The sequence below is a fragment of the Protopterus annectens genome, chromosome 10.part0 (genome assembly GCF_019279795.1).
Source record: "Protopterus annectens isolate FY-2018-M chromosome 10.part0, PAN1.0, whole genome shotgun sequence".
Taxonomy (NCBI): domain Eukaryota; kingdom Metazoa; phylum Chordata; order Ceratodontiformes; family Protopteridae; genus Protopterus; species Protopterus annectens.
In genome coordinates this window covers 1282560429-1282579985 of record NC_056744.1, presented here as the reverse complement: position 1 = coordinate 1282579985, position 19557 = coordinate 1282560429, and positions in this window count along the sequence as shown.

The following is a 19557-nucleotide window of genomic DNA, read 5'->3' as shown; positions in this document are numbered from 1 at the left end:
ATAATATAATATAATATAATATAATATAACATAATATAACATAATATAATATAATATAATATAATATAATATAATATAATATAATATAATACATGCTGGCTATGCCCTTGTAACTCCCACTCTAATATCACCCACCCCATTCATCCACTACCTTTCTTTCCACTCCACTAACTACCTTGATTATAGCAAGCTCAGATGCTCATAAGCCAGTACTTATTATACAGCAGGAACTTCTTCTTCTTGTAACATTTGTTAATGTCTGTTATGCACTTCACAGATAAAGATTCTAGTTGTCTACTGATGTACTATGTTCTTCATCTGTAAATATGTTGTAAGTAATTGCTATGTAAATTGTTAATCGCTATGTAATCCAATGTAAGTACTGTCTGTTTATTTTAACTGTGGAGCTTTTCTCCCCGGGCCTCCGCTGAAAATGGACCTACGTCCAGTCGGACACTCCCGGTCAACAAATATAAATAACTAAATAAATAAATAATAAAATAAGCAAGCAGTAATGCCTGACAGCATGTGTGGTTGGGCTTCTACATCCCTGGAAGGGCATTAATTACACATTAACACACCCCCTAGAATGCATTATTACACTTAGAGAATGGGCTATCTGTAAACTTTTGTGTTTTACTTGCATATTTATTTTTTTAAGTACTATATATATATTTACATAAATAAAATATATTTATTTTGCATCAAAAATATTTATAAAAAGTACTATATATATTTTTTATAAATATTTTTGATGCAAAATAAATCCACTGCTCAATGTTTCAGATCTGCTGTAGTATATGTTAATGGAAGAAGCATTTTGCATCCAAATTATAACACTTAAAAATATTCAGACATTTACTTTATTTTTTGGTTCCTTACTCCTAAAACGTTTGGTTTGCTGCCAGTAATTGGAGACTGAATTTACTAAATAATGGCATACATTTCAGTTTCAAACCATCATTTTCTTCAGAAAATTCATACTAACACAAATCCTTTTAATTAAGTAAGTTTGTAATTTTATAAGAGCAGTAATTAAAATATGTTCCTATTTTTGAACCTTTGTTCCCTCTTTATTTTAAGCTTTATCCAGGTTTCTTCAGCTGAAAGGTCCAGGGGTAGGCAAATGTCTTTACTATTGCTCTCACTCAGTCTGTCACCCATAGCTCTGTTTCAGAAAATGTATGCTAACAGAAATCCTAATAGTCAAGTAAAATATGTTCCAATTTTGAGCCTTTGTCCACTGTTTATTTTAGGTTTATCCAGATATTTTGAACTAAGAGTCAACAGAGCATACCTTTCAACTGTCCAGATTTTTGCAGAATGTCCAGATTTTTGGCTTGTATCTTTGGTCCCATCCTCATAAAATGTCTAGCTTTCTGGCAAATCACTGGGGATTGAAGTCATTAAATAATGACAATTTGAGTTTCCAACTTCATATCCTTCAGATAATGCATGCTAATCGAAACCCTGTTGTTCTAGCAATGTTCTAAGTTTATAAGAGCAATATTTAAAATCTGTCCTTATATTTGGTCATTTGTCCCTCATTATTAGTGGCTCTGTGTAGATTTCTTGTGCCGATAGGTTGAGATGTATGGACAAGAGGTATGTAAATCTCTTAACTGATGCTGTTACTACCAGGGATTGCTTTTATTCTTTTTTATTTATTTATTTGCAGATTGTTAACTGGGAAAGGCCACTGGGCCATACAGAGCCCATTTTCGGTGGATGCCCAGCGAGAAAAGATCCTTAGTACAATAAAAGAACAACCAAAAAAAGTTATATACATTGGTAGTAAACCATTATCTAACTAATACTGGAATACAAAAAAGAATAACAACCAAATAAAATGATATACATTGGTAGTAAGCCATTAGCTAACAAATATTGGAATACAAAAAAGAACAATTAAATAGAATCATATACATTGGTAGTAAACCATTAGCTAACAAATATTGAATTACAAGGTTGAAAACACACTTCGCAATTTAGTGGCCAGACAACTACTAGTGAACAGGTTACAAAAATGTTTTTTGGGGGTGTATAGATAAAGCATAGCACTGAAAGTAGAGAGATAGTATGTTATTAGAGCTAGGTATTCAAGGAGGCTGAGTACAAGTACAGTTCCAGAAGGAAGATAGAAAAGTGTAGAGAGAGGTTTTGACACAGGCAGGATTTGAGATTGTTCTGATAGCTAATGCTAGAACATTCCAAATCTTGGCTAAGGAGTAAGAGAAAAGAAGTTAGCCAGGTGGGAGGTTGAGTTTGTGAACCTGAAGAAACTGCTGATTCACAGATCTAAGGAGCCTATTTGGGTGGTAGAAAGTGAAGATAGAGCTAAGGGCAGGATGATCAGATGGTTTGAAGATAAGTTTGTGGGCAGTAGTAAGTTGTAGATAGTTGAGATAGTTTGGTACTTTCAGTCATTTTAGGTGGTGAAGAGCAGCACAGTGATGGGAGAAGGTTTTGGAATTTGTTGCAAATTTTCTAATTTTATTATAACATGTCTCAGACTTGGCTTTTTGACAGGTTTAGAGGTTAATAAGTAGAGGGGTGCCATACATTAGGGAAGAGAGTAGGTAAGTAGTGGCAAGGGTTTGTGGGGTGGAGAGGCTAAGGAAGTGGTTGTGCCTATAGAGCATTCCAAGTTTCTGATTTTTTTTGGATGTTTTGTCACTGTTGAATATCAAATTTTAGGTGTTCATCTATGGTTGTGGTTGGCAATTTCTGTTAGTGCTTTATTTTGGGAGTAGATGTTGAACTTGGTTTTGTCCAATAGGGTCAATTTTTTGACGTTGAAAAGCATGATCTTGGATTTGTTTGGGTTAAGACCTTGGTGGTTACTAAACATCCAGGATTCAGTGGTGGAGAAGATTGTTTGGGTTTTGAGCTGGAGTTCAAAAGTAGAGTCAGCTGTACAGACTATGGTTGAGTCATCTGCATATTGAATAAAGGCTCCATTGGTAATAGATGTGTGAAAATTGTTAATGAAAATATTGAATAGGAGGGGAACAAGTATGGAGCCTTGAGGAACTCCAGTAGGAATGTTATGGCAGGAAGAGATAGAGTTTTGCCATTTGATGGCTTATTGTCTGCCTTTTGGATAGCTTGAGAACCAATTGAGAGTGGAGTGGGAGAGTCCAAAGTTAGTGAGTTGTGATAGTAGCAAAGGTAGGGAAACTGTATCAAATGCCTTTGAAAGATCTAAGAATATGGTAGCTACTATATTCCTGCTATAAATGGCTTAGTTAACAATATCCAGGTAGGAAAAAAAGGGCAGTTGTTGTGCTGTGGCCAGGTCTGAGCCCATGTTTTGTGGAAGATGGGAGGGGTTTCTGAAGTAGATAGGGCATTAGTTGAATGTGAATGCACTTTTTCAAGATCTTACAGATAGGTGACCGGATACTATAGGTCAAAAGTTGGAAATATCTATGTTTTTGCCACCTGTGTTAAGAGGAATAATGTAGGCTTGTTTTCTATATTTTTGGCACATAAGATTCTTGGATGGATCTGTTAATTAGGATACTTATGGGGAATGCAGTGGCTTTGCCAGTGATCTTTAGAAAGGTTGGGGGTAATTTGTCAGGAGGGTTTGAACACTTTTGAGCTTCAGGAGTAGTTTTTTAATAGTTGTGGTAGAGATGGGGTTGATAATGAAATTAGGGATAGAATGGAAGTAAGGTTCAGGTGAGGATGTGGTACCTGTAGATATGCTGGAGTTGGAGGAGGTTTTTGGAGATGTAGTGTCACTTATCCTGTCTTTGCTATGTGGAAAGCTAGTGATGATGTTGGCTATAGAGTTTATAAAAAAAGAGTTAAAGAGAGAGGCAATTTCATGCAAAGGTTTGCCAGAGTGAGGATAGGGATTGTTTTATTTACCTGTGTTTAGGAAAGAAGACATAGAATTCCAGAATTTTTGAGAGGTTTGTTTCTGGATAGATTGCAGTTTTGAGTAGTAGGATTTTTTCTCATTATGCACCAACTTTTTCACCTGATTACGTAGCTGTTTAATGTGTCAGGGTGTCCTGGTTTTTGTTAGCTTGATAATTCTTCCAGGTTTTATCTCTAAGGTACATTAGAGTTTTAGTGGGCTTGTTTAGCCAAGGAGCATAGTTAGTTTTGAGCCTTTTTGTTTGGAGTGGTTCAAGACTATTTAATGTGTCCAAAAATATGATATTGAAATAATCTACAGCACTGTCCAGTGGGAGTATTTTTAACATTTGCTAGTTAATATTTTTGAGGATATCAGTAAAGATTTGACGGTTGAAGGCAGTTAGGTTCCTTATCTGTTTGTACTGGTGTTGATTTTGGAGAAGTGAAGGGGAACAGCAGATTTAGGCAGGGAGGTGGTCACTCAGTGTGTCTGGAAGACTACCTTCTTTAGATATTTTGTTGGGATGGGAGATGAGAATCCAGTCTAGGGTGGATCTTGTGGTTTTATCCTTGTTTGGTCTTGTTGGTCTTCACTCTCTCTCACAGACACACACACACACACACACACACACACACACACACACACACACACACGCACACAGTCTGTTTTTCTTTCATGCATGTATTCACTTACACATGCAAACAGAAACATAAATACGCACACACACTCACACACACACATGCACGTGCACAGACACACACACACACACACACGCACCCACACACACACGCACCCACGCACACACGCACACACACACACACACACACACACACACACACACACACACGCACACACGCACACACACACACACACACACACACACACACACACACACACACACACACACACACACACATATATATACACACACACAAACACAAAGACACACACTTTTTTCCGTTTCATTTATTTTACATTTGTTAAACAGCAAAAGCCCTGCTTAGTGAGTGTAAGATAACAGCTTGATTAATCTCTCACTGTCATACATGCATACACTCTCACACACAGACATAAATACATGCACACTTTTTTTTTTTTTAATTATTTTACACTTGCTAGGGTGGCCACGGTGGTGCAGTGGTTAGCATTGCTGCCTCACAGCAAGAGGTTCTCTGGTTCAATTCTTGGCTAAGGTGCCTTTTGTGTAAAGTCTGCATGTCCTCCCTGTGGTCATGTGGGTTTTCTCTGGGTGCTTCGGTTTCCTCCCACATCCCAAAGACATGCAGTAGGTGGATTGGACACTTTAAATTGGCCCTAGGTGTGTGTGTGCGTGTGTGCCTTCTGTGGAAGGTTGTGTGCCCGGCTGGCAACTCGACACTGTAAAACTCCACTGCCAATCATGAGCGGACAGATATTTTACACTTGCTAGACAGCAAAAATGCTGCTTAATGAGTGTAAAATAATGGCGACCATTAGGTTTTTTCAGTCCGAGCTCACTGCAGTTTGATATGTTGACAGGAAGGGTTCCTATTACCTGATTGAATGTTTAGGTTAGCGAACACCTAAACATCAATCTGGTAATAGCGAAAGTAAAAAACCGAGAATGGCCGATTTAATGCAGGGAAAGAATTCCCTTTGCCGTTATGCAGATTTTTCCCCTTTCCCCACTGTAGAGCGATCTCGGAGTTGGTATATTTAGTTAGGGTGGGTGTGGGAGGCACAGCCCCTCACTTCATTTTGGTTTAAATTTTTTTTTTGCGGCCGAGGCAATTCATTCCCTATGTTAAATCGGCCATTCGCTGTTTTAATTTTTCAATAGTACCAGTTCGACTTTTAGGTATTCGCTAACCTAAATGTTCGATCGGATAATGTAGATGCGACAGGAAGCAGCTAGACTTGATTTTCAGAAGGCTTTACTTGTACATTAATACCCTGCTGGAGAATGTTAGTTCTACAATCAGAGTGCCAATGTACAGTTCGCCCATTCTCTAATATAATATAATATCATGCAATATATGCAATTGTTCTTTCCTTTGTTCCATGGATCCAAGATTTGTTCAAATAACTGCATAGTATTACAATCTACAACACTAATGGACCAAGATGAATCACCTGGGACTAGTATTCAGCAAGTTTGCATGTTCAATGAACACTTTCATAAATCATTATTATGGCCTCCTGTCTTTACTAATATTTTGACAGAAATCATGTAAGGTATCCAGCAAATAAAAAAGAAATAGCCTTATATTTGTTCCTAGCCCTGTAACACATCTTATTTTATTTTCTGTAGAGCATAACACCAATTGGCATAACACTTATTGTCTAATACCTTAATCAGCTCCACTGATCTGTTTCCTGAAGCTTGTCATATCCCAAGCTGCTCCTGACAGGTTCAGTTCTCCTGTCATTTTAACCATCTTCTGCCTTCTGCACTCCTTCATTCTATCCTCATGTCCCCCACACACTCCCTTGATGTATGTGAGAGCTGGCACACTGTACAGCATTACCAGCATTCCTTAATTCCTGTGTCCTCCATTCTAACCTCATGTCGCCCACAGACTCCCTTGATGTATGTGAGAGCTGGCACACTGTACAGCATTACCAGCATTCCTTAATTCCTGTATCCTCCATTCTATCTTCATGTCCCCCACACACTCCCTTGATGTATGTGAGAGCTGGCACACTGTACAGCATTACCAGCATTCCTTAATTCCTGTGTCCTCCATTCTATCCTCATGTCCCCCACATACTCCCTTGATGTATGTAAGAGCTGGCACACTGTACAGCATTACCAGCATTCCTTAATTCCTGTGTTCTCCATTCTATCCTCATGTCCCCCACACACTCCCTTGATGTATGTGAGAGCTGGCACACTGTACAGCATTACCAGCATTCCTTAATTCCTGTGTCCTCCATTCTATCCTCATGTCCCCCACATACTCCCTTGATGTATGTGAGAGCTGGCACACTGTACAGCATTACCAGCATTCCTTAATTCCTGTGTCCTCCATTCTATCCTCATGTCCCCCACATACTCCCTTGATGTATGTGAGAGCTGGCACACTGTACAGCATTACCAGCATTCCTTAATTCCTGTGTCCTCCATTCTATCCTCATGTCCCCCACACACTCCCTTGATGTATGTGAGAGCTGGCACACTGTACAGCATTACCAGCATTCCTTAATTCCTGTGTCCTCCATTCTATCCTCATGTCCCCCACACACTCCCTTGATGTATGTGAGGGCTGGCACACTGTACAACATTACCAGCATTCCTTAATTCCTGTGTCCTCCATTCTATCCTCATGTCCCCCACACACTCCCTTGATGTATGTGAGAGCTGGCACACTGTAGAGCATTGCCAGCATTCCTTAATTCCTGTGTCCTCCATTCTATCCTCATGTCCCCCACACACTCCCTTGATGTATGTGAGAGCTGGCACACTGTACAACATTACCAGCATTCCTTAATTCCTGTGCCTTAATCCCAGGTTCTGCCCATGCCCATTTCCTTGTGTCGTTCAAGAGTTGGTCCTCCTCTCTGGCCACAAAGTTTGTGATTTATTTTGGTCACTAACCAACATCCTTTCTTCCCTTCTCTGTTAATCCTGAACAATTCATGCTCAGCCATCTATAGTCTTCTCACTCTTTTCAATGTCCCATGTTTGTGTGATACCACCATTACCCACCCCCTGCTCCTGCATCACTTCCTGAAGCCACATCTTCATATGCAGACCCCTCGCATTGCACAAGGATAGAGTCCAGCCTTCCTTAAAGTGGACCTTATTTTCTGCAGTATGCTCCATGTTCTTTCTTTCCTTTTTTCTGCTGTCAGAGTGCATATCCACTCCTCTGAAACACCCTTCCCATTTTCTTCTTAGTTTCTATTCATTTATTGTTAACCAGGTAAGTGAAATGGTCCTTTCCAGGCACATGGGCAAAGGTAAATAAAATATATATATTTCATACAAGATTTCATAGCATACAACAATGTTAGCAGCTAAACAGGTTGCATATTTGCCTTTGGTGGAGAAAGCTGTGGGTTCTGTTCCTGCTTCAGACAGTTGATTTAATTGTCATTACTGCCAATGGGTTGCAGTATAATATGTGCTGCTTTCTAAGTGAAATGCCCATTGAATGTGATGAGGGCCTCATCTGCCTGAGTTGGCGGTAGCTAAGGTTGATGTAAAAGATCCCATAGCACTTATTTAAAAGAATAGTGGAAGTTCCCTAGTGCTCCCTACTCAATATGTATACCATCTTGGGATTCCTCTGAAAAAAGGCCATCGCTTAATGGGATAAATCTGGTCAATGAAGTATAAATAAATGTGTGTGTAAGCATGTGTGTATGTATCTACATATTTTAGTGTACCCAGTTAACCATACATATTTTAGTATACCCAGTTAACCAGCATGTTTTTAGGAGACGGAAGCTGACCAGACTGCTTGTACACAGTCCAGAAAAACATGGGTCAGAGCATGTAAAATTACATTTATATAGTCACCACAGGTGATGACTGAGCCCAATATGATAGATATGTGAAGCAAAGCTGTTATCACTAAGCCACAGGGCTGTCTCAAGAGGCAGACTTTGAGCTCCAATATTTAAACTCATCTCTGAACACTGCCATTCCTTGTGTGCCATGATGGATCTTGTCCCTCACATAGAGCTGTTTGATCTATTAGAACCCCCTACCACCAATCCTAAGCCCTTTTTCCTTGTCCACTACTGCACTTGCCTGTTATACTCCTAAATCCTTCCCTTCCAGCTAAGCATGCTGGTTACTGGTGCAATAACTGGAAAGCAAGAAATATGTACATTAATTTGGCTGACAATGTTGGTTTCATTGATCGATTTTTAACCAGGTAATTAAACTGGTGCTTCATGGACTATTTTTGTCCATGAGAACAGCTATTAGGGCAAGAATAAATGTACTATATATAGATAGTTCAGAGCAGAGTCCATCAACCACTAAGTTTTTCTATGTTATGAGAAAAGCAGAGCAAAGTGAGGGCTCCAAAGTAGACACAGTGAGAACATGGTTATTCCCTTCAGACAATGACCAGAGATTAGAACTCAGCTAAGTATTGTGAGGCAAAAATCAAACCGCTGGCTGGTCAAGGTTAACATGAAGAGCTGAGAACTGACAACACTCAGGCTTGGTCATAACTAGTCTTCAAGCAAACAACTCAGAGAAGGCTCTAAACTAGTAATAAAATGAGGGGGGTCTTGCGAACTCTGTAATTCTTTCAATAGAAAAGGTAGACATGAGTACAAAGGATGGCAATGGGAGGATATTGCACCAGCGCTGCTCCCTGAATAGTGCTATATTACCACCTGCATCCACTTTTCTTCAACTACATTTTCAGAAATTATTTTACAGCTGAGGAAATGTGCACACATCCTGACAGAAACATACTATATTGGAAAGTCACTCATTCCTATGATGTAGTTCTAAAATGCAGCAGGTGACTTTCTCTGGCTCAGACGTTAATGGTAATTCTAATGGTACGCAGAGAAGATTACTTGTTTAATGCATCTTTATCAACTGTAGATATTAAAAAAGGACAAATGATTATAAAGCAGTTCAGCTTTGATTTTAAGTTAGCATAATTAAATTCATAGAGAGGCTTGTAAAATTAATTATATCTCGCATTTTTGCTACCACTAACAGTGTGAATCTACCCCTTAGGATCGCTAACAGAAATGCATGCCATTTTTTTTCTTTAACCAAGACAAATTATTTTCCAGGCATTTTCATTGGTTTGCAAAAGGATAGCCTTATGTGAAAATATAACACATTATGCTATTATTTTTGTCTTTTTAAACCGCTGCCTGCCTTCTTTTGATTATGATTAGATTAACTTATAGGTTTGCATTTGTTTCTTTCTAGATCTAGATGTGGGGTTTGTTAAGGCCCAGAAGCCAGTGACTCTGCATTTAATAATAATAATAATAATAATAATAATAATAATAATAATAATAATAATAATAATAAATCCTTCTTTAGATTTGACTCATTTACTGGACAATGTAAGCATCTCTTTAGTTGTCTATATGCAGTTAGTATTAAGAGTAACCAGTTATGCGGAGATAAATGTTTCCCAGTCTGAAGAGCAGCAAAATTATTATACAATGAAAGTTAAGGTGAAGTCTGGATCGCTGTATTAATTCACAAATGCATAGCAACGTTTAACATTACCTCTTTATATGAAATTAGGAAATAGCATAAATAAATCAAGAAAATGTCACTGTCAGTTGGCCTTTCTTGTTCATAACCAGAAGTTCTAAACCATAAAAGATAGCCTTTAATGTACTTTCTAGGAATATGAATGGACTATACAAATAGGTGCTGTGCTGTGCTGTATTCATTTCCTAAATCAGCATGCATCATATTCTTTGTTCTCCCAGTACTCAAGATGGAGAAACACAAGAGGGATATGGACATGAATTTCAACTGTAAAAAATTCAGAAACAAATACTAAATATACAAAGTGTAATTTAGCACATCACCCCTGAAATGTATGTATGTATGTGTGTACACATGCCCCTGTGCATACATAGATTTGCAGATATAAATATAGATATAGATATAGATACTTTTTGCAGTTTCTCCTTTGTGCAGCTGGCCATCAGCTACTTCCAGTACTTCCTGTCATCATCTGAGTCTGTTAAACCTGTTCGGACTAACTTCAACCAATGTCAAGACCAGTATGGATACGAAAACACCTGGGGTGAAATCATACTACTGCCAAGGAATATTCTTCCTACTATATTTTCATCTCTAGCTCACCCATTACCATCTTGTAGATATATTATGCAATGGGAGTCAGTGCCAGACCACCATTCAGTTCTCCAAAGAGTTACTGTCATCAGACAGCACACTTGCTAATTTTTCTCTAATCTTCACCAGGGCAATCAACAGCATGAATGTGTCCTGAGCAAGCGCACTCCTCTCCAAAGAGAGCCCACATGCATCCTACTTGCCTGTACCATCCATCAGCCAAGCCATTAATTGAATCCATATCACCACTGGGAACATTAATGCATGCCCTTGCAAATGAACAAGATAAATTGACGTAAGTCTGTGAAGAAGTTAGTGACCTGTATAGTAACGTTCTGTAGAAGGAAAGCTGACATTCCTGATATCAGAATGTGCATGGAAAGGTGTGTTCATGCTTACAATTGATACTTGGTCCATGGACAAGACAGGGCAGTACTGACATGTTCTGAAAAAGAAGGCTGCAAAGAACAGAATAATGCTCCTGCCATTTGAAAAACTAAGTAATATGGGCAGATGGGGTAGAGCTGATAGTTTGAATTTAAAGCTTTGCAATCCTGGAATTTATTAAATATATTTGCCATTGCTTTTACAGTTAACATGTGTCTGTACAAGGCATGAAATAAAACTCCATTATCTCATCACATAAAACTATTCTATTGTGTTTCACATATCTTTGTCGTGTTTATTATTATGATTTTGTAAGACTGGAGCCTGGAACTAGCTTTCTGTCCTGGGCACCATGCAATGTTTGTATAGAAGAATGTTCTGACTGTGAGATTAGATAAGAAATTAGGTACCTTAACAGACATGATCAACATGTGCTTATCAGACAATTCTGAGATGAAAGTATTATTATTAAAAGCGGTGAAAAACTCCAGTCGATTGGTGAAAAAGTGGGATTGTTGGAGTCCTCCAGAGCAATGGGCACCACATCGGGAGTGCCAGATTTTAATTATTTGGTTGGACTAGAATGTAGAAGATCTAGCGAACATGCAATGTAGAGAAAATCTCCATCTTCTTAATCTAAAAGAATGATTAGGAAAAATAGGATTTAGTAAAATTCATGCAGGAACAGGTACCCAAAACAATCAAACTATCCCATGACATAGTGAGTGAGAAGGCACACCAAGTACCAAAATGCCTTCCTTGCAGTGCTCAGTCTTGTAGAGATGTGATTGTCAGCCTATAAATGTTATGGTCAAAGTAGAACTTTTGAACAATGCAAAGGAGGGGAAGGAAGATTTTTTTATTGGATAATCAAAATGTGCGAGTCTTCCACATACCTCTCATCTATGCTCAAAAATTTTGGAGAAAGACAAAAATAATGGTGTAACAGATGCCCCGAATAAGGCTCGTTTACTAAAGTTAAAAGTACAACAGATTTTTCTGAACAATAGGAGGTAATAAAACTCTTAACATCTGCTGTTGTAAACTAGATGTAAAATTAAAAATGTTAATGAGGGACAGGGAAAAAAATAAATGGCAAAACCAAAGAAATTCTTCAAAATCAGGGACAGTTAAGACGCATGCTCCTCCAAATTTATTCATTAGAGATGACAGCCTAAAGATGAACAATTATAGAAGTAATAATTCTTTGCTATAAAAATGTCATCAATACAGTATTTACATATCCTGACAAGTTATAATTTAATTGGCAAGCTTACAAAGTAATGTGTATACTCCAGAGGTTGATTTATATTTCTGCAAAGTAACTTTTGCATAGAAGCACCTAACCTAGCTGTCTAATACTCATCCTGAGCCAAGTAGTGCCCGCTCATCCAGGTAGAGCCACTGAAACCAATTCCAATAGCCTACAACATATCTCTCAGGCCAAGGAAAATTCACTGTGGTCTCCCCTTTAAGAGATCTGACCAGAGCAACTGTAAACCTTTCCACTACCCTTCCCAGCTCACTGTAACTGCCTATGAGATCTGCCAATCAACAGCCATTTGCAGTACTGACTGACTGACAACAAATTTAACTGTCTAGAAGGTTGAAATTGGTGGACATGGATAGAGCTCACCAAATACCATAAAATGGCCAAGAAACTAACCAGCACACATAACTTGAGCAATCTACAAAACCAAGATATCCAGACAACCTTGCATCATTGAAAGGAGTAGGGTGAACAACAGAGTTCCCCTTACGTAATTAAATTATTTTAAAAAGGTTGATACGCTGCTTTTTAAAGTAAAATCATTGTATAAAAACAAAACACTATCAGGGCCATAGATAATTGATACAGTCGGATGCCTATAATTTGATCACTCTTGCTGTGCCCATGTGATCAAATAGTGCACCTGCAGTGGGTAAAACATAAATTACCAAGTCCATGCCATAATGCATTGCTTATTATACAATGACTGGTCATTGGTATTCAAAAACGTGCATGCTGATTGGCCAGACCAACCAGTGTGCACGTTGTAAATCCCACAATATACCAATGGAAAAAGTTCCGGACATCTGGACTTCTTTCCGTTCGTATATTCCAAAACTTTTATTTTTTTTTCAATTGACAAAAAAAAAAAAAAAAAAAAACTATAGTCCATACTACGGACATACCTAAGAGACAGCATGGAGGAAATACAAAGAAAATCAGGTACGTTATATAAAACTAAAGACATGTACCTGATTTTCTTTGCATTTCCTCCATTCTGTCTCTCTGTCCTACCCCTAAAGTAGCCCAAACTTTTTTTTTTAATAATAATAAAAAAAAAAGATAACAAAAACAGAGCAATGGAGACTTTCTTTTCTCCGTTGCTTCCTTTTCAAAACATTGATGTACTGGGCATGCATGGGAATGCAAGTCCCATATGCATGCGCAGTACATCAAAACAATGTAGCAGTATACCACCAGCTGCAGAAGAACAGTAATGTGCCATTATACAAAGACATTATTTAAGAAAAGTAAGTATTTTTTTCTTAAATAATGTCATTGTATAATAGCAATAACCAACTCCGTGGTTGTGCTATATTGAAATTTACCCACGGTTGGCTTTATTTAATCACTCAGGCTTCACCCTCATGATTAAACCACACCAACCATGGGTAAATCTTCATTATACAATGAACCCCCCATTAATATTCCAAAACGTGCATGCTGATTGGTCAGCGTGCCCATTGTAAATCTGACTTATACTAATGGAAAAAGTCCGGTTGCCCCGACTTTTTCCATTAGTATAAGTCTTCATTTTTTGTGTTTTTGGTAGCAACAGAGAATGGAACAGCTCCGTTGCTGCAATCTCGCTATGTTAAATGAGTTCTTCCTTTCTCCATTGCTTTTTTTAAAGATATCTCATTTAACATAGTGAGACAGCTTTAAAAAAGGGAACAGAGATCTTCCTTTCTCAGTTACTTTTTTTAAAGTTATCTCGCTATGTTAAACTCTATTAACATAGCGGGACACCTTTTAAAAAGCAAAGGAGATCTTCCTTTCTCTGTTGCTTCCACACACAGCTCTGATGTACTGCATAAGCATACGCATGCACAGTACATCAGAACTGCCGCAGAATACCGGACAGCTGCGGAAGGGCAGCACGGAGGCATTATGTTTGACTTTTTGTCTTTTCCCCGGTTAGGGGTCACCACAGTAGAACTACGGTCTGCTAATGACTGGTAGTAGATTTTTATGGTGCCGAGTTGCCAGCCCGATGCCCAACCTTCAGCGAAGGCATGCCCATTCATGCATGTCTTTCGGAGGCCACTCGACCGCGGGGAGGACATGCAGACTCCACACAGAAGGCACTCCAGCTGAGAATCGAACAGGAGAACCTCTTACTGTGAGGAAACAATGCTACCACTGTACCACCACAGCTTACATGTCACCACAGCTTACATGTACCACCGCGGCTTACATGTACCACCGCAGCTTACATGTACCACTGCGGCTTACATATATATATATATATATATATATATATATATATATATATATATATATATATATATGCATACACATTATACAATGCCATTATTTAAGAAAAGTAAGTATTTTATTTCTTAAATAATGTCATTGTATAATAGCAATAACCCACTTTTGGAAGTGGGTAATGCTGGATTTACCCACAGTTGTTGTTGTTTGGCCACTCGGGCTTCACCCTCATGACCAAACCACACCAACCATGGGTAAATCCAGCATTACCCACACCAAGGCGTGGGTTATTGGTTAAATATACCACACCACGTCTTCAATTATTGCTTAAATATCTCCATGTAGTGATTACATTCATGCCAGTAATCATATCAGAATACTGAGAAATACAAGTTAGACAGAAGGTTACTTCTGCCTAACTCAAGGCAAGTCTTGACAAACTGATCTAAAAGTCTCAAACTCAGTTTCATATTTAAATAGCACCATGCCACATTGCTGAATACTGCTGTCACAGCATACCACCAGATTTACACTGAGTCATCAAAGACTATGAAATGAAACAAGAGGGCTACAGCATGACAACATAAAGTTGGTCTGAATTCATTACACTCAGCCGGCTATTACAAAATATAATACATCATTAGCTATTTCCTAGTATTAAAGAGTATTGTCAAGAATATTTAAAAGACTGGTGCTTCATATGTGATACTTTTAATAACAGCTGTGCTTTCAATGGCAGTGTTACACCATCTGTTTTAAGTATAAAACTGACTGAAGGTCGCATGTTTAAGAAATGTTATATTTTATGAAATGGAAGGTACATTGTCATGTTTTCTCTGTCTGGAATGACTTGTTTTGTGTTAAATCAATGTTTTCTTTTTAAAAAAATGAATTTCCTAATTAAAAAATGTTGAATAAAAATTTACTCAAGGTCCTAAATTGAAACACTTCTATTAAAGTCTATGAAATAGCATCTGAATAATTTCTAATAAATTTACCAGTGGCAACAACCAATCAGAGCCTTAAAATGGAGGCTACTTAAGGAATATTCCAGTTTGTGCCAATTTCCTTTTTGTTACGAGAAATTACAGACTCATAGTTACTTCATTCTTAATCAGTCAACTTTGTGAGAATTTTCAAGTTGGTTAGCAGCTATGTCAATTTCTTCACAAACTTTCTTGATGAGTTACTGTTTAGATATAGATTTACAGATTAATATTTGCAGTTTTTGCATAGGACTGGCTTTCAAGAAGGGATATGTGGGTATTTGCTAATTAGTAAGTACTACAACACATATTCTCTGGTCAGTGTAAAATTATTTGTAAATCAATTGGGCACACGTGTTATCAGTTGGATCATTATACCTTTGATGTGATCCTATTTATTTAAATAGTAATACAATTCAGATAGTCTCCTGAATTGCAGTTACACTAAAACTATATGTTTTTTTTCTATGCATTTCATTAACAGTTTTACATGTTATATGCATCATAGCTTTGCTTTTTAATTTATTTAACATTCTACACATTTCAGAATTGTTTAAGTATATTATGCAAGATAAAATATTATTTTTAAGTGGCCATTGTATTCTTAACTCTGATAGACATATGTTGACATAATTGAGGTAATTGACTGTCATCAATCTGAAATTCAGAATTTGGTGACAATTCAGAATCTAATGGTTTATAATTGTCAAAGGTTAAGCAGTCCTCACTCATCTAGCTGCCTATTCATTGTCTTTCTGCCTTTGATAATCCTACCTCTCTGCTCTGTCCATATTTACTTATCATGATCCCTTAGCACATCTAAAAATATCTTACTCTGTAAACTTGTTCACGTATATCAAAGAAGATAAAGAATGTTAGTGTTTTTGTCGCTAATTTGCTGTGGATCTTGTTAAAGATAAAGAATGCACCAAAGTACTAGAACGCTAACTACTTCACCAAATGAACTTTCCCAAAATAACTATTCAGTCTAATAGCTAATTTTCCATGTAACTCTCTCCATTTCCCTTTCAAAATTTCTTTAACATCAAGAAAAATATTAGCCTTTTAGATGTATCCCCCACCTTAGTTCATGGCAGATCTGCAGGTGAGGATGCACTACTACCAATTTTAATTACTAAACCCTTTTACAGGTAAGGCTGATGATTGTTTTTTTTCACTCCAGACTTGATTGATTCTTCCACTGCCTTCACCAGTTTCTTCCATTAGGGTCTGAGCTCCAGGCCTCTCTGGTTTGCTGAGAGAGCTATAACCCATTCCTTCATTCCTGCCTGCTGTGTCTATTACTCCAGTTATTCCTCCTTAGGGTGAGGTTGTTTGGTAGGGAGTAGGCTAGCTTAAAGACATTTGACCCATTACTTTCTGCTTGCTATATCTTGTTAGACCATTCACTCATCCTTATGAAGACAGAAGGGAGCAAGTCAGTATATCTGGCTGGTGGGCTGGCCTACCTTTACCACTTGGAGCATCCATCCTCACTTGTGGTGACTCACTTAGCTACACAACCTGTGCTGCCAGCCACAAACAGCATGCCTTTGCATACTGTCTTTCTTACCTGCATGCTTAACTGCAGGGTGTGCTCCTAGACTCAGGCTTCATGAGTGTAATTGTCAGAAAAATATGTATTGATGTGTGTGCTTAATGCTAATTAGAAACTAAATGAGTTAACACGTTTTTCATTCTATTTTATATGCACTATTTTATATACAGTTTAGTTTTATATGAGACTAAAAGATGCTTTTGAAACTGCAGTGTGCTTTCTGAAACTTGCAACATGCCCTCTGACCTAGTAACTGCTAGCACAGCAAAATTCATGTTTATGCCTTTTGGAAATGTACTTGAGAAGCAGGTGATTATCTGCTAGGTCAGGAAGCAATGAATGAACAATGCCATATTCTATAATGTAATGATTTTGAACAATTAGCTCTGTTCAAAGTATGAGAACATGCACAGCTGCAGAAGGAAGAGATAAAACAGACAAAGGACTGTTGGAGAAATGAACTGCAATCTATACTTGCTTTGTGCTCAAATTAGCCATAGTACCTTGAATGGTAACATTGCATATATCTAACGGGTGGTAGCCAAGGCCACGTTGTTTTTCTTAGGAAGTTTCTCACAAAAATTGATAGTACAAACAGAAATTTACAAAAACAATCACTACGAAATGATGATGTTAAAACTTCTGATTTACTACGTCAGCTTGGTAGGCAATGTCTTATTAGAAAATGTATAAAAATGCTTGCATTTCCTGATTCTAGTCAGACAAACTCTGTATTAGCACGTTTTTGTCTCCTTGCTGCAAGATTAAAGTGCCTTAACCTGAACCTACTGTGTACTGATCATTTTTTAAAGTAAATTTTTCCTTTAACAGTAATACTTACTGTTCCCACTAGGTGACAAGGTAAGTCAGAGCCACCATCATCAAACCAGGATAGGAGAACCAACAGTTCAATCTCCCCATCAGCTTCTGTGTCATGAAACTGAAGGCTTTATCCTGTAATAAAATCCGTAAAAATCTTTAAAATAGCCAACATCATCAAAATTACATTGTCTAATAGAAGCATATAGTTTTGTCAGTGGATATATTTAAACTGGTGTATTCTCCAAGCCTGTCCCAACCTTTCAATAACTTTTGAATTCTTTAAGCTAACCTTTCATGAAAATAAAAAAAAGATACATGGACAATGGGCATCCATGCCTTGTCTTTCTCACTTAGCTTATCTGATTTACATAAGTCCCCTAATACTCTAATCATCACATATTTTACTTGATATAATAATCAAACACTTCACAAAAAAAACTACCATTTTTAATCACTAGCTCTAATGATCTGAACAAAGGTTGACAGTACTGAAGGACCTCTGGATGGATCTGCTAACAGAAAGATGGGTCTGAAATTTGTTAGATTCTCAGAATCTCCTTTGCTTTTTAGTAGAATTACTATTGTGGCTTAATTTGTGGACTTGAGGGTAGGAACAATACCAGGCAAATGAGCATGAGACCATAAGATGCCTAGTCGCATACACCTTAAAGAAAAATGCTTAAATGTTATTGCCACCATTTTCAAGCTGTAATAGTCCTCACCTCCCAAACTGAGCAGGAATGCAGATGATAACCCAGGTATAAATTTGTGTCTACTCATCCAGTCATCGTCTAGGCTTAAAGGCAGCCATAGCAGTGCTTTAATAATAAATTATTCCAAATGTTGGGAATACATGATGTTTAAGAAACTTTCTTTTTGTTTATTTGTTGGAGTATATTTAGATCCCTAATGTAGGTGTTAATAGAGAAATTGGATTTATAAAGAAATAGGAGGTCACACAGAGCTGGGTCTTTCATAACATAAGTAATCTCAGAGCAGACAGTTGACTACTGAGCATAAAAAGCATCATGCTAATCTGTTAGCATGTTTGAAGGATTTCAGGCTTTTTATTTTCTTGTTTAGTATTTTTGTGGCCTTTCCAGTTCAGCAAAATGCTTGGATTTGTACATACTACAGGGGACATTGCATTTGATGATAAGTCTGATATGACAGGATTAGTTCTTTAGATTTTCAGATTTTCCCTCAGAAGTTAGCTGGCCTAGATAGAAAAATTACCTGACTATACTGGAAACATGACGATTGAATGAATGGCAGCTATCCACAGGTCTCTTATGACCATATCTGTTTGAAGTGGGGCACTGTTTTTAACATATAGCTACAAATAGCAACATTTCAGATAGCTAAAGATAATTGTTGAAACACCAGGCATGTGTACATTCTAGCTCTTGTTTGTGAATGTGCAGATAATAGTGTCCAGTGGACAGTTATTAGTAAACCTTTGGTCAACCACACTTTGGAGATATTGGCTTGGTTGTCTGAAAAATAAATGCACAACAAGATAATTCTAGCACTGGTCTCAGTAATACTATACTAATTATAATTTCTTGTTCAGAAAGAGTAGCAACAGGGCTGACCTTAGGCCGTTTGGACCTACTTAGCCCAATAGGGCCCCACACTAGGGTATGGCAAGGTCATTATGCC